At 38.2% G+C, this 13823-nt stretch overlaps 1 long non-coding RNA gene across 1 annotated transcript; it reads left to right on the top strand.

Moving 5' to 3' along the window:
* The first annotated feature begins 9847 nt into the window (after nucleotides 1-9847).
* On the top strand, nucleotides 9848-11073 carry LOC123875349. The gene is made up of 3 exons (XR_006798128.1): nucleotides 9848-9997; nucleotides 10114-10233; nucleotides 10908-11073. It is a non-coding gene; the product is annotated as an uncharacterized LOC123875349 (long non-coding RNA).
* The last annotated feature ends 2750 nt before the right edge of the window (nucleotides 11074-13823 follow it).

Below are 13823 nucleotides of genomic sequence, written 5' to 3'. Positions count from 1 at the left end.
AGACAAGGATTTACGTACTCAGTGCATGCCTCAATGTGCCTCAATCTTGCACTGTGTGGCTATGGTATAAAGTAGGTAACCTTAATATTATGGGATAGTGCAAGTTTTGGATGGATGTAGCAGTATGGATATAAAGAGGAAATTTTGAGCCGTATTTGTTAATTGGAACTTCAATATGGATAAAACTGTCAAAAATTACGTCTACTCGTGGTCTGGAAAATAAAAATAAAAAAACAGTGAAAAATGACGCGTGAATACCCATAGTGAAGTGGTTACAACATCAACGGTGATACCCATCATACTACCTATATTATAGATGCGAAAGTTTTTTGGTTTGTCCTTCAATCACGCCACAATGGAGCAATAAATCAGCGCGATTTATTTGCATAGATTTACCTAAGACCTGGAAAGTGACATAGGATGATTTTTATGCCGGAGAATCAAAGCGTTCCCACGGGATTTCTAAAAACCTAAACTTGACAAAGTTGTGACGTAGTATAAAAACCTTACAAAGTCAGAGTTGAAGCTGGTTGAAAAACTATTCAACCAAATCTAATGTAATTTTTGTGGGGCCATCAATTCAAGAGCCACAAATCTAGCCACAAAATTAGTATCTAAGACGAAAGACATTAAGATCAGTTTGGTGTGGTCTGTACCTACTGGTTGGCAAACAGGACAGCGAGTTATTTCAGTAGATATTATTATCGGAAACCGATACTTTTCCATTTCATCCGGTCCGTGGTGGCCGCCACGGTCGCGACTCGTTAGTCGCGCTACACGCTGGCTTTAAGTTAGGGCTTTCATTTCAAAACGTGTCTCTTTTACTTGGCTGGCTTTTCTGAAGAAAACTTATTTATTGATTGGGAAATCGGGACTTAGGTAGTGATTTTTAAGGTTGTCTGTAAGTTTTTTAAATAAGTATGTGTGAAGTCTTGGGATCTGCACTTGGCCAGCGTGGTGGAGTAAGGCATAAATTCACACAAAGCAGAGCAAGTCACGCAATTGAGATCAAACCACAGAACACCCTGTGGGATCAAAGTCAAACCCTCGACCACCGCTTTTACTGCACCGCAGTTAGGCGATAGGGGTCTTCGATAACAAAAACCATAATCATGGATACCATACAATACGATGGTAGAAAAGTAAATCGTTCCATTACGTTTACATAATTATACGTTAAGCACAAGCATACATAATAATACTATATATATAATAATTTATGTACTTAAAAACCCAACTAAAAATACAAAGTCCGCATATTGTTGAGTGTAAGCTGGCAATTTCAAATTGTATTACTTACGTTTAAAGTTCAATATTGAACTTATTATGGAAAACCAAAAAGTAGTGTAGGGTTGCTTACTTTGTTTCATTTCTTTAGCAGTTTTTTTTTTCAAATATTTTGTAACAACAAAATACAAAAATTTTGTTAGTTACATCATTTTCAGTCAATGAGTTCAAAAACCAGTTTTTCTTTACCAGAAAAACTGGTTTCGAAATTCATTGACTCTGTTTATACCTACTTACCTAATTATCACTTCGCGCTGAGCTTACTTTTTTTAATTCAGATACAAGTTAGCCTTGGCTGCAATCTCGCCTGGTGGTAAGTGATGATGAAGTCCAAGATGGAAGCTGACTAACCTGGAAGGGGTATGGCAGTTTTTACTAACCCATACTCCTTTGGTTTCTACACGGCATCGTACTGAAACGCTAAACCCCTTAGCGGCACGGCTTTGCCGGTAGGGTGGTAACTAGCCACGGCCGAATCCTCCCACCAGACAAACTTGTTCTTTTACTTTCTTTCTCTAGTTTTTTCTTATTTTTTGCCTTTAGCCTTACTCCTCATCATTACGGCTCTAGCATATTATGTACACCTACTTAACGATATAGACCTCAATGAAAAAGGGTTGAGCCGTTGTAGCCGGCTGCCACACCGCACGCCGCTGAAAGCAAACTTCTGAGAGAAGGTCTCAGTAGTGGGCCGGCGATGGGTTGAGCATGGAGCTAGTGGCAGCCCTGTACGAAAGCGCCATGTGAGGCAATTTCGCTCGGTCCCGTAATTAGGCAGATAAGGTGGAGCTACCGTAAGTAATGAGCCGTTGTACCCGGCTGCCGGAAGCCACCGACGCTCACTAAACTGCCATATGGAATTTAATCTTAATGACTTTTCAGATGTATTAATAAACAATAACAATGAATGAAATGAAACTGCATGCCTTGAGAGGTCTCCTTATTGTTCTCAAAGTACCTACCTATAAGTCTTTCAATCCGTACTGGGCCAGCGCAAAATGAAAATGTTCCCAGTTCCCACCGAATTTTTAAGAATCTCTAGACTTATGAACTGAACTGAATACTAAAAAACCGGCCAAGTGCGAATTGGGCCCCGCTGTTAGAGGGTTCCGTATATAATAATTATTACGATCAACATATTTTGGATGTATGGAACAGTTGGATGTACGTCGCAACAAACCGTGAAAGAAACCCCCAAAAATTATCGTTTGTTTCGGTTACAGCTGACAAACTGTTCATGAATCATTGTTTTCAGTATTTGTTGTTTACATACATGATATAGAAGATATGATATACATATTGTATACCTATTTTAGTGTGGATCCCTAAAAACTAAAAAAAACCCCTTTAAAATACATAACGGAATTCTAGAGATCATTGAACAATGTTCTATCAAATATAAAAAATAGGATGCCGTTGTTAACTTTAAACGAACATTACAGAATTAATTATACTTTCGTATCTCGTAGCCATTGTTAACAAATAACTATTGTCGGCTTCAAACACAATATAGGTAGCAGCAGAGGCCCTCAAAAGGCGGATCCAATGGATCGCATAATTACTAGCTCAAAGACTGCCGCTGGTAGTTTACATATTTCTATAGTTATTTTAGCGTAATAATTAAACTAAGTACAAAAAGTCGGACTTTTTACTCTTCACTAGTTGCTAGTTGTTACGATACGGTGTTAGGTACCGCAAAAGGCATATCGCGTGTCGATAGAAATATTATTTCAGCGTAATTTAGGCACAAAATGGCGGCAATGTTGAAAACTATTTAGGGTACTTTGCGGTTATCCTTGCGTAGTTTTTACCCTTGTATAACCGTTGCGGTCTTTAGATGATTGTGACGGGCAAAAATGAGGACAAAGAGGCGTGTTCGTTGAAACTTGAAAAGAAAAGAAAGTCATAGTTTATAGCGGCTCGGATACCCAACTTTACACAATTTTTCCTTTTGGCGAACGGCAAGGCATTATCCATGGCGAGCGTTAGCACTACGTAGCACTACGAGCGCATGCTGTTTCAATCAAAGCCCATGCCGTTTTTTGATATGTTCAACAGTGAATAAACCAAAAAAAAACGGTCCCGTTGGTACCATTCGGGGATGGAACCCTAAAAAGAAGGACAAGCATAGGTACGTATCACGATTATGAAAGCATTAAAAATAATTTTACGTAAAATACAAAAGTGGTTTTTATGAAATTGCACTCATTTATAGCTCCCAAAACGATAACAAAGTTAAAGTCCCAAGACTCCCAAGTGTTCCAACGAAAAGCAGAGGAAGCAGGATTTTAGGGTTCCGTACACGACGGGTATGAACGGGACCCTATTACTGCATCCGCTGTCCGTCCGTCTATCTGTCAGCGGGCTGTATTTCATGAACTGTAATGGATAAAGAGTTGGCATTTTCACAGAATATGTATTTCTATGTACGATGTAACATCAAATAGAATACAAGATAGAATAGAAGAACTTTGTATTTTTTTAATTTTAATCGCGGCCATTTTGTTGCATGAAAGCTTAGTAAATAGGGGCCCGTTGGCACCCTTCGGGTTCGGAACCGTAATGAAAAGTAGGTAAGTACATAATGTTTTATCTTGTACGATGATACGGAACCCTTCGTGTGCGAGTCCGACTCGCACTTGGCCGGTTTTTATTTGAACACCTACAATTAACATGAAATATTTTAAAACGGCCCGTAGGCGGTTTGTATAATTTGCAGGTAGGAATTGTTTTCTGCGTTTATTTTGTACCTTATGCAGATGGATACAAGGTTGTTTATTACTAAAAGGTCCTCATTAATTAACCCGCTAACGCCTTTAATGGTAACTAGAATTTTATAGGAATGTGTTATCAGCCTCTAGTTTTTTTGTACTGGCTTTACTTTCTTGTAGAATCTCTACAAAAGTAAAACATCCATAGTTTAGTTTCCACTATACTTCATCATGATCGATCCATTGCCGGCTCACTACAGAGCACGGGTCTCCTCTCGGTATGAGAAGGGCTTGGGGAAAAAATAAAAAATATACTTGTACTCTACTCAATGAGCTCTAAAATATGATACCCCACATACTAGGATAAGAAGTTTTTCCGGCTCCTTTTTCATGTATGGGAGCCCACCTGAAAAATAATTGTATTTCTAATTCAATATTTGGTTTCGGGTCAACGTCTTACACCAAATACCAAAATTTCAGGTTTGTAACTCATTTCGTCTACGAGCTAGAGACCACACGCGGACAGACAGACGGACGGACAGACAGACAGCAGAGTGACATTAATAGGGCTCCGTTTTTAACCCCCGACCCAAAAAGAGGGGTGTTATAAGTTTGACATGTGTATCTGTGTATCTGTCTGTGGCATCGTAGCTCCTGAACCGATTTTAATTTAGTTTTTTTTTGAAAGGTGGCTTGATCGAAAATGTTCTTAGCTATAATCCAAGAAAATCGGTTCAGCCGTTTGTAAGCTTTTCTAGTTACTGTAACCTTCACTTGTCGGGGGTGTTATAAATTTTCAATTTACAATTGTTACCCAACTACAATTTACAATTGTTGTTATTGGGTACAGACTACAGAACCCTAGAAAAAGGGGTGTAAGGTGCTTACATGTTACATAGTATTTTAATGAAGCAATGCAGTGTCTCATTAAAATGTAGTCTTTTTGAGCTTCGCAAAGCAACATTACATTACAAGTACAGCTCCCTAAGCTACTACTGCTACTTCTTGTAGTGGCTACTTTGTATTCTGGTATGAAGAGAATTTTAAACTTTCAAATGGTTTTCTTTAACTACCATTTACTAATTTGTGTTAATTTGATGGCCCGAAGTAGGTACCTACATTAGTAAAATAATAATCCGCGGGGCATTACAAGCATTATAAGTTTAAATTGCTTCAGCCGCGGGTTGAGGAGGGGGGACGGTAATTCAGAGCAGTTAATACGTCGACGCGAAACTAATTTATGAACAGCTTTTCCCCTTCCGTTAATGTTGTTTAGAGTCTCCTTTACAGGGGTTCCTTCATACAGCTTGAATGCGAACTTTTGTGTCTAGGTAGGCACTTGTGCACATAGTTCAAACGCATGCACGTTGTAATTATTTTCACTAAGCGCCACAGAGACTGAAGAGAACTCCTAAGGGGCGAAATGTTATTTCACTGGTGTGAAATGTGAATTTATTTATGTGGTTTTTGGGATTTTCGTCGAGGGATTTTATTAGACCTTAGAATACTGAGGTACCTACTACCTACCTAATTAAAAAAATATCTTTAGTGCACAAAAAGTTTAATAGTTCAAAGGATAGCAAAACACAAAGCATTTTAAAACGGCTCTCACGAGATCTTTTGAAACATCAATTAAAACATTAAAGATCGTTTAGGCTGATCGATTTTGATCTTAATGATGATGATGGGTGTAGCACTTGTATCTCTCGATTCCTGAAAGTCGATAGTTGAGTCGATAACAAAAGCAGCACAAAAGAGCCAGTAATTATGGCCTGAGTAGAGAAAGCCGGCGGTAAGTGGACGTCAATTATGCACTAACTGTAGTGCGCGGACCGACTGACTCATCTTGTCGAGTAATTGATTTTGCGACTGCCAGCCAACGGGTACATACGAGATGGTATTTGGTGCGCAAACGGTCCGTCATCATTATCAATTGATAGATGCCCAAAGGTGGACATAGGTCTCTTGGAGGGACTTCTACACGACACGGTCTTAGCCGCCTGAATCCAGCGGCTTCCTGCGATTTTGTCCACCTAGTGGCTTAGGCACCTAGTTTAATTTGGCTTTGCACTACAAGGAACAACAAGCGTCTTAAATTGGTCTTATTATAAACTTTTTGTTATCTCTTGTTTTGTACAATTTACAACGCTTTGATTTACGTACGTACCATTCTGTTTACTTACTCGAAATTTCTGAATGGAAAATTGGAAAGAAAATTCTTGGCGTTTCTCTGGCATTAAACGCCGTTTTATTCGCTCGTATGTTTCTCAAGTCCCGCCATTCAAAGTTTAGCTCGCAATAAGAGCCATAACGAAGAAAGGCCGTAAAGCAACACAAATGGAATATAAGGGCGTTGTAAAAGGAAAGGTAAACAACTTTATTGGCAGCTGTAACTTTAACTTTAATTCGGCCCCTGGAAGAGGTCATTAAGCTGTACGAGAACGCGCCTCGATGGGCTCTAACGGCTTAAAATGGTGCTTTCATTTGTTATTATTACGCTAGGATTTTAAAAATGCCATAATTTTCTTATTTGTTTTTAGTTCGCTCTATAACGTTAGATACCTATTTGACAAGGTCCAAACCCCAGAGACTACGGTCTAGAACTCTAAAGTTTCGAGTTCGGAGTTCACTCTAATATATGCAATGGTTAGGATCTCAGATTTTATGTTACGCATAACTCTGAATTCAGATGTTATAGATCGCTTGCTGTGGTAATTTATTTATACTATCATTTGCGTTTAGTAGGAGAACTTTATATTATGTAACTATTTCTACAATCGAGAATTGTAATCTTAAGTTTTGTCTAATAAGAATAAGTATGTAGGTATATCTTATCTAATAGGAAGATTCATAATATTAAATTTTTCAAAGTTAGGTAAGTATATTCTTTGTAATTGTATGCCTTTACCACCAATATACATTAAGGTTAACTATAATTTAAGGTCTTATTATATTTAGTTTCCCGTGTGATGTTTTTGTTTATCGCAACAATAAATGATGCTGTCTTCTAAGAACTCCCTGAGGTGGTCGCTTTGGTCGGAACACAACCTGAACCGACACGCGAATGTTATTTCACTCAGCCTCGCGTATTTCTTAGAAAATTTTGTCTATTAAGTTTGGGTTCCGTACCTCAAAAGGAAAAACAGATCCCTTATAGGATCACTTTGTTGTCTGTCTGTCTGTCTGTCCGTCTGTCCGTCTGTCGTGTCTGTATAATAAATGATGATGTCTTCTCAGAAACCCCTGAGGTGGTCACCTTGGGTAGGAGCACGGCCTGAAGCAACACGCGAATGTTATTCCACTCAGCCTCTCGCGTATTTCTTAGAAATATTTTGTCTAGTATTTTTTTTTACTTCATACTTAACTAACTGACACGCCCCGGCTTCGACACAAGGGTGGAATTTTTTAAAATCGGGAAGTGAGTAGAATTTACAAAAATCCCGAAACACATACAAGTACTTGTTCATTGTTGCCCGAAAACCAATACCAATAAGCCCTAAATACCAATTTTCATAGATATAACTTGAAAAATTATGGACTTTCATACAAACTTTCATCCCCAATTTAAATCCTTTAGGGGTTGAATTTCCAAAAATCCGTTCTTAGTGGGTTTTTACGTTATAAAAAGAATCTAATGTCATTTCATGTTCCTAACCTCAGTGGCTTATGCTGTGCGTTGATATATCAGTCAGATAGGGCTTTGAATTTTATTATACAGTTAGGCATTTTTTAACATACTGTAAGTTATAGAAAAAATCTTAAAAAATCTTAGGATTAATTAGTATTAATCCTTCCTATATTTTTTCCATATTCCCTTCCTATTATTTTCCTAAATTTTTTCCATAATTTACAGTTTATTTTTTCGAAAAGCTGTAATTATTTTAAGACTGGCATGGCATGGCATGGGTATTCAATCCTTACATAAATCTCACGATGGGTCCATTTCAATGGATTTTTTAACACCGTCATGCTATTAAAAAGTATTATGGTTTGCGTAGACTTTAATTAAGACAGTCTTAAGACAAAATTGTCTGGAGCAAATAGGTACTGAATAATGATGCCAGTATGTATGCTGCTGGTCTGTGTTCATAAAGTATCTGGGACTCGGTTTGCGTTTTATTTTTTTATAAATAAATTGTAAATTCTGTATTGCCGTGGAATCATTTCAGGCGACCTAACCAACAGGTGACCTAAATTCTGCTTATTCAGTAGATATATATAGGTACTCAAGAATTTTCCGGCTCCATTAGCCGTCGCCTCTACGAGAGGCATGGCCTATCCACTGCGACTTCAGCTTGCTAATAGTTTGTAAAAGAAATTAAGTGTAACTTAGTGTGATTTTTATTGGTTTTATTGATTGTCTGGCATAATGTCTGCACTGCTACTTTCGTTGTTTAATGAACGTCTCGCCACAGTCACGATTAAAGACGTATTAGGGGCACCGAGACGCCATCAAAGTTGTTCGTATACCTTCTGAGTCCGGGGCAGGCTATTACGGCTTTGCCTGTCACTCCTGCCTGCCTAACGCTGCGAGGCTTAACCAACAAGGATATTAAACTTTTAACGTGATCTTATGTTACTTATGACAGTTCTCAATACTGTATCTACTCACACCCTCTTATTCCTATTTATTTTAAGGTTTTTGAAAAATCTCGTGGGACCTTGATTTTCCGGAGCAAAAAGTAGCCTATATATATCGATCCCTGCACCAAGAATCCCAAATTAATCCAAGCATCCTAAGTTCCACAATTTGGACAAAATCCGTTTAAAGGATGGGTCGTTAAAAGCTAGCTTGAGACAGACACAAACAAACCTTTGCATTAATTCCCAGATACTGCAGTGCATCGAGCATGTTATCCAAATTAAGCGTAAATCTTATGTAAGGAGTGAGTACGACAATAGTTCAACGGATGGGGTTTGAACTGTGGACCTATCGGCTTTCATTTCGATCCTTAACTTTTACATGGTTCTTGATTGATTCATCATTGCAGTAAGTAGTTTCGGGGGAAACCGGCATTTAATTGTATATTGTTTACAAAGGATATCCTGGGGCGGCCTCCGGGCCCCGGGGCGGGGGCGGGGTAGCGGGGACATCAAAGGCCACGTCACGTGAATGCCGGCTTAGTTTTGTTTACGACATGTCATTATGCTCACAAGTGCTTTATTACTGGCTATTTCCCTCCCATTATGCGCCCCGCTGGCAGACTTTACTTTGTAAGCTTGAATCTTTGATACTTTTATGATGGCTGGGACAGGCCAACGAGGTCTAGGGTCTAGACGTTGCAATTAGGTAATACAATACAAGTCAAATAGTTAATATTTTTTTTAAGCACGACTAACCTGCCATATTGACTTTTATTTAAAAAAGTTGTAGCCAGTGTTACTTGGGATGATGCAAGAATTCTGACGATACCCCGTTTACGTCCTATGTTCAGGTGTTTATTTCTATTTAGAAGTAATGGTGGAATGAATATGTAAACTCACATATACCTACCTACACCCTGACAACATGACACTCCTTTTTTGGGCAGTCGTAAGGCAGTCGTATAAAAAGGAACTTCGAGTTTAGTCTTTATCAGGCCCGTGACACCTTTAGTTCTTTCTTAGCCGCAAAGCGCTAGTATCGCAACAAGCTGCAGCCATATTCTTTTTTCTAGTCGATGGCCATATACATAGACTCTGTGGCATACTATTCTCTCGTTAGAGAGTAGTATGTACCTTGCTCTGTGGTATATATACTGGGAAGCCATATTGTTTATTGTTGTTGTCTCCAAAGGTTAATAAATTATGGGAATTGTGGTGATCCCAATTAATTCCTGTAAATATAGGACTCAGTGCTTTGCCGAAGGCTCAATTCTTGAACAGACACGTATGCCAGAAGCACTTCGATAGACATCAGTTCGACAGTATGGGGTGGTATGGGAACCCGACGTACGCATGGTTATCTCTACTTGTTTACTGAAAAGGAAAATACTTCACGGAATTCCTGAGCTCATTAGGTAAGTTGATTTCATGTTAAAGATGTATAAGCACTAGGTATTCCCTAACATAGTTTTTACTTTGTGCTTTCATACCATATTTCATGTGAATAAATTGTGTAAAATTCTTTTTTCAGCTGAACATGATTTCAGTGATCACAATTTTATTATGCTTTACAACCAACTTCAGATCAACAGAATTCAACATTCAGAAGATTCAACAGTATCCACTCAAAGTACAATAATAATAATTAGTGGTGAGTTAGTACAAAATTATCTGTCCTGTGTCTAGTAACTATTTTATTTATTCTTTGCTAACATTGCCTTAATTATGGCTAAAGTCTTATATGCAATACAAATATTGATGTGATGGTCTCCACGGAACCACTACTTTAACACTGTACTGATGTCCATACAGTAGATTTTATCCATACTTCCATACTAATATTATAAATGCGAAAGTGTGTCTGTCTGTCTGTCTGCTACCTTTTCAGAGCCCAACAGTTTAACCTATATTGACGAAATTTGGTACAGAGTTAGCCTATATTCTGGGGATCAACATAGGCTACGTTTTATCCCAGAAAATCAAAGAGTTCCCACGGGATTCCATAAAACCCATCATCCTCTTAGCCGATTTGTATGAGATTTGGTACTGAGGTAGCTTGCATCTAGTAATTGACATAGGCAACTTTTTATCCCTAAAAATCAAACACTTCCCACTGGATCTTTAAAAATCCTCCTAGTCCTCTAGTTTTAGTTTAGTTTATAGCTGTATTTTTTAATCAATCGGTTATATTATTATTAGACCAATTTTAATATGTAGGTACCAACTATCAGTCGTCTCATTAAGAATCCATGTAGTTTTTCATACATAATTTCTTGTTTATATAATTTAATTTTTCATTAATAAAATAATATTATTCCTTTACAGCCAATTTGACAACCAAGTGCAGGTATTTTATTAAAAGAATAAAAGAAATGTTTATCAAAGAAAACAAGAAGCAAAGGCTATTTTCAGAAGGATCCTCAAAGATGACTTTTGGTAAATATATAAAGTGTATAGATTAAGAAGCAAGAAATATAAAACTGAATTTGATAAGTTGTTTTATTTTGCACCTAAATATATGCAAAAAAAAAAAAATTATAAAGGTACCCCGTTTCAACGTTGTCATGGGACATCACTATGCTATCGATATCGATATCGACACAAGGTCGGATTGTGTCCCAACACTTTTTGCGACACTAGCGCTATGCGGCTACAACGGAACTAACCGTTAACTTTTGCACTGTCCTATCTGTCTTTAGACTGTATATAGTGATCTGTGGTCTTTATTATTCTTCAACTGACAGTTATCCCTGCTTCATTTGACTTTTCGGAGCATACCATCCTGAGTATTTATTCATCCAAGGCAGTCTTATAAAAAGGAACTTCGAGTAGATAGGTGTCATAATTATTTCTTAGATAAGAAGCAACTAAGTATAAGAGGTGGATAACCAAAAAGACCTGCGGGGTGATTCGCTGACTCAGTGTCTAACACTGAATGATAGCCGCTATTTAACCGGCTTCAAAAAACGGAGGAGGTTCTCAATTCGTCGGAACCTTTTTTTTTTATATGTGTTCCCCGATTACTCAATGACGCCTGGACCGATTTGGTTTTTTTAAATATCTCATAAGATTTTAATATCACACACTACAGCAGCATTGTAGAACCAATCAACTTCACATGATAGCCACTGAAGTTGATTGGCTGTCAGTGTCTACACTGAGTTAGCTAATTACCTAACTGGGCGTGATCGTAGGCAGCAACTTCAAAATGTTGTTTTATTATGAAAGACAGTCCTTTCCAGCACCTTCAAAGCATACGAGAAAGAGGTAGCCAGTCTTACGATACGCATATAGTTTCAATATATACCTAGGTACTTCAAATGTCTTAACAAATTTGGATGTATTGACACCCTCCTCCTTTTTGAAGTCGGTTAAAAAGTGTTCAAACCACTGTTCACTGTTTCAAGTTTCAATGAGCGTAACAACACAGTTCGTTACGCGCGAACATAAATATAAATAGAAAGCGTTTGTCGATTGTCGTTAAAAATCCAATCAGCCGCGGCGTGGCCAGTGCTCAGTGGTCGGCGTGTAATTAACACACGAGGGCCGATTGTTAGGCTTCGCGGGGAACGCTGCATCAGGAACCAATCAATTACGTGCACTGTCCTTACTGCTCAACTGCTGTACAATTTCACAGCGAACTGTAGAGTGAGTGAACTGAGGTTTGATCGTCTAACTCGGTTCCGTAAAACCTTCCATGTATAACCTTATTCCCAAGTAATACCTTTAAAGCAAGAGCGAATGAATAGATAGAGCACGATGACCAAGTAAGGATTGGCTGACTTCATTCACCTTTGAGAACATTATGGAGATAAGTATGGAGAACTCTCCGGCATTCTCGTCTCCTCACGATGTTTTACTTCGCCGTAAATTTAATTGCTTAAAACGCTACGTCACTGATACAGGACCTATGTGCGTTATGGTGCGTTCCCGGAAGCAAACACTGTTGGTAGATATCTAACAGGTAATAATGTTAATTAGGGCTCCGTACCTCAAAAGGAAAAAAGGAACCCTTATAGGATCACTTCGTTGTCTGTCGGTCTGTCCACCTGTGCGGCTGGCAGTCTTTCCGTCCGTCGTGTCTGTCAAGAAAACCTAAAATGTCTTCATCAACAAATAAATAATTAGTATTTTCAATTGATAAAGTAAGATAACTATACCAAGTGGTGTATCATATGAAATTGCTTTACCTGTACATTTTAAAACAGATTTTTATTTATTTTTTTGCATAATAGTTTATGATTTATCGTGCAAAATGTTGGAAAAGTACCCAAGTACGGAACCCTCGGTGTGCGGTTCTGACTCACACTTGGCCGGTTTCTTTCTATCGAGGATTACTGACTGAAATAGAACGCGCTCGAGTCCACCATCACGTATGGTATTTTAAAAATCTCATACATGCAATAACTAATGGGTCGCTTTGTGCGCCTACCCTCATAATCCAGCTATAATTGGCCGGGGGTGCACGCACGATCCGTCGGAATTAACCCCGCGACCCATTTGTATGCGTCCCGGCACCCTCTGCGCTACATCGCCTCCGTGCCTCGGTTTTGAATCATTCGCCTCATTTAAATACCTCTTAAGCAAGGGACACCGCATGAGCTCACTTTTTTTAATTGCACGCTGGGAATCCGGAGCTGTAAAGGATTTCATAAAAAAAAAGTAATTGAAATAACTCCCAACATGTGGCATCATATCCCCACGAAGCGATCTTTAGACGAACTGATTTCAAAGTCCATTCATTAAATCTGGCGTTTTCATACCTATATTTTTATTTTTCTAACTTCGAGACTTCAAGTGCTTCAAGGTGCCACTAAAATCAAAACAGAATTGAATTTCTTTGTCAGACGAAACTCAACTAAGAACTAGCCCAAATACTTAATATAACTTAAATTCCTCATAATCATCGTTTTCATCATCTGATAGATGTCCACTGCTGGACATGGATCTCTTGTTGGGAGTATTGTAGGGACCGCCGCCATCCAACGACTCTCTCAGACTCGTTTATAAATGCTTCGTTTGAATTATTCACCTAGTTAATAGTTGTAAGAGTTTTTGAATACAAAAGTTTCTAAAGCTGTTTCTATTCTCTTCCATTCTACCGATTCATCCGTCTAACTCTAGGTCCTAGACAGTGTCAAAGACTTTGTTATGAATTTTTTTTTTTTTAAGTTAATAACACAATAACTTCATACAATTGAACTTATTCAATATCACGCATAAACGTTCTTCCATTTAACA

The sequence above is a fragment of the Maniola jurtina genome, chromosome 19, assembly GCF_905333055.1.
Source record: "Maniola jurtina chromosome 19, ilManJurt1.1, whole genome shotgun sequence".
Classification (NCBI taxonomy): Eukaryota; Metazoa; Arthropoda; class Insecta; order Lepidoptera; family Nymphalidae; genus Maniola; species Maniola jurtina.
The sequence above is the reverse complement of the archived record's forward strand: the minus strand, read 5'-3'. Positions and strand labels throughout refer to the sequence as shown.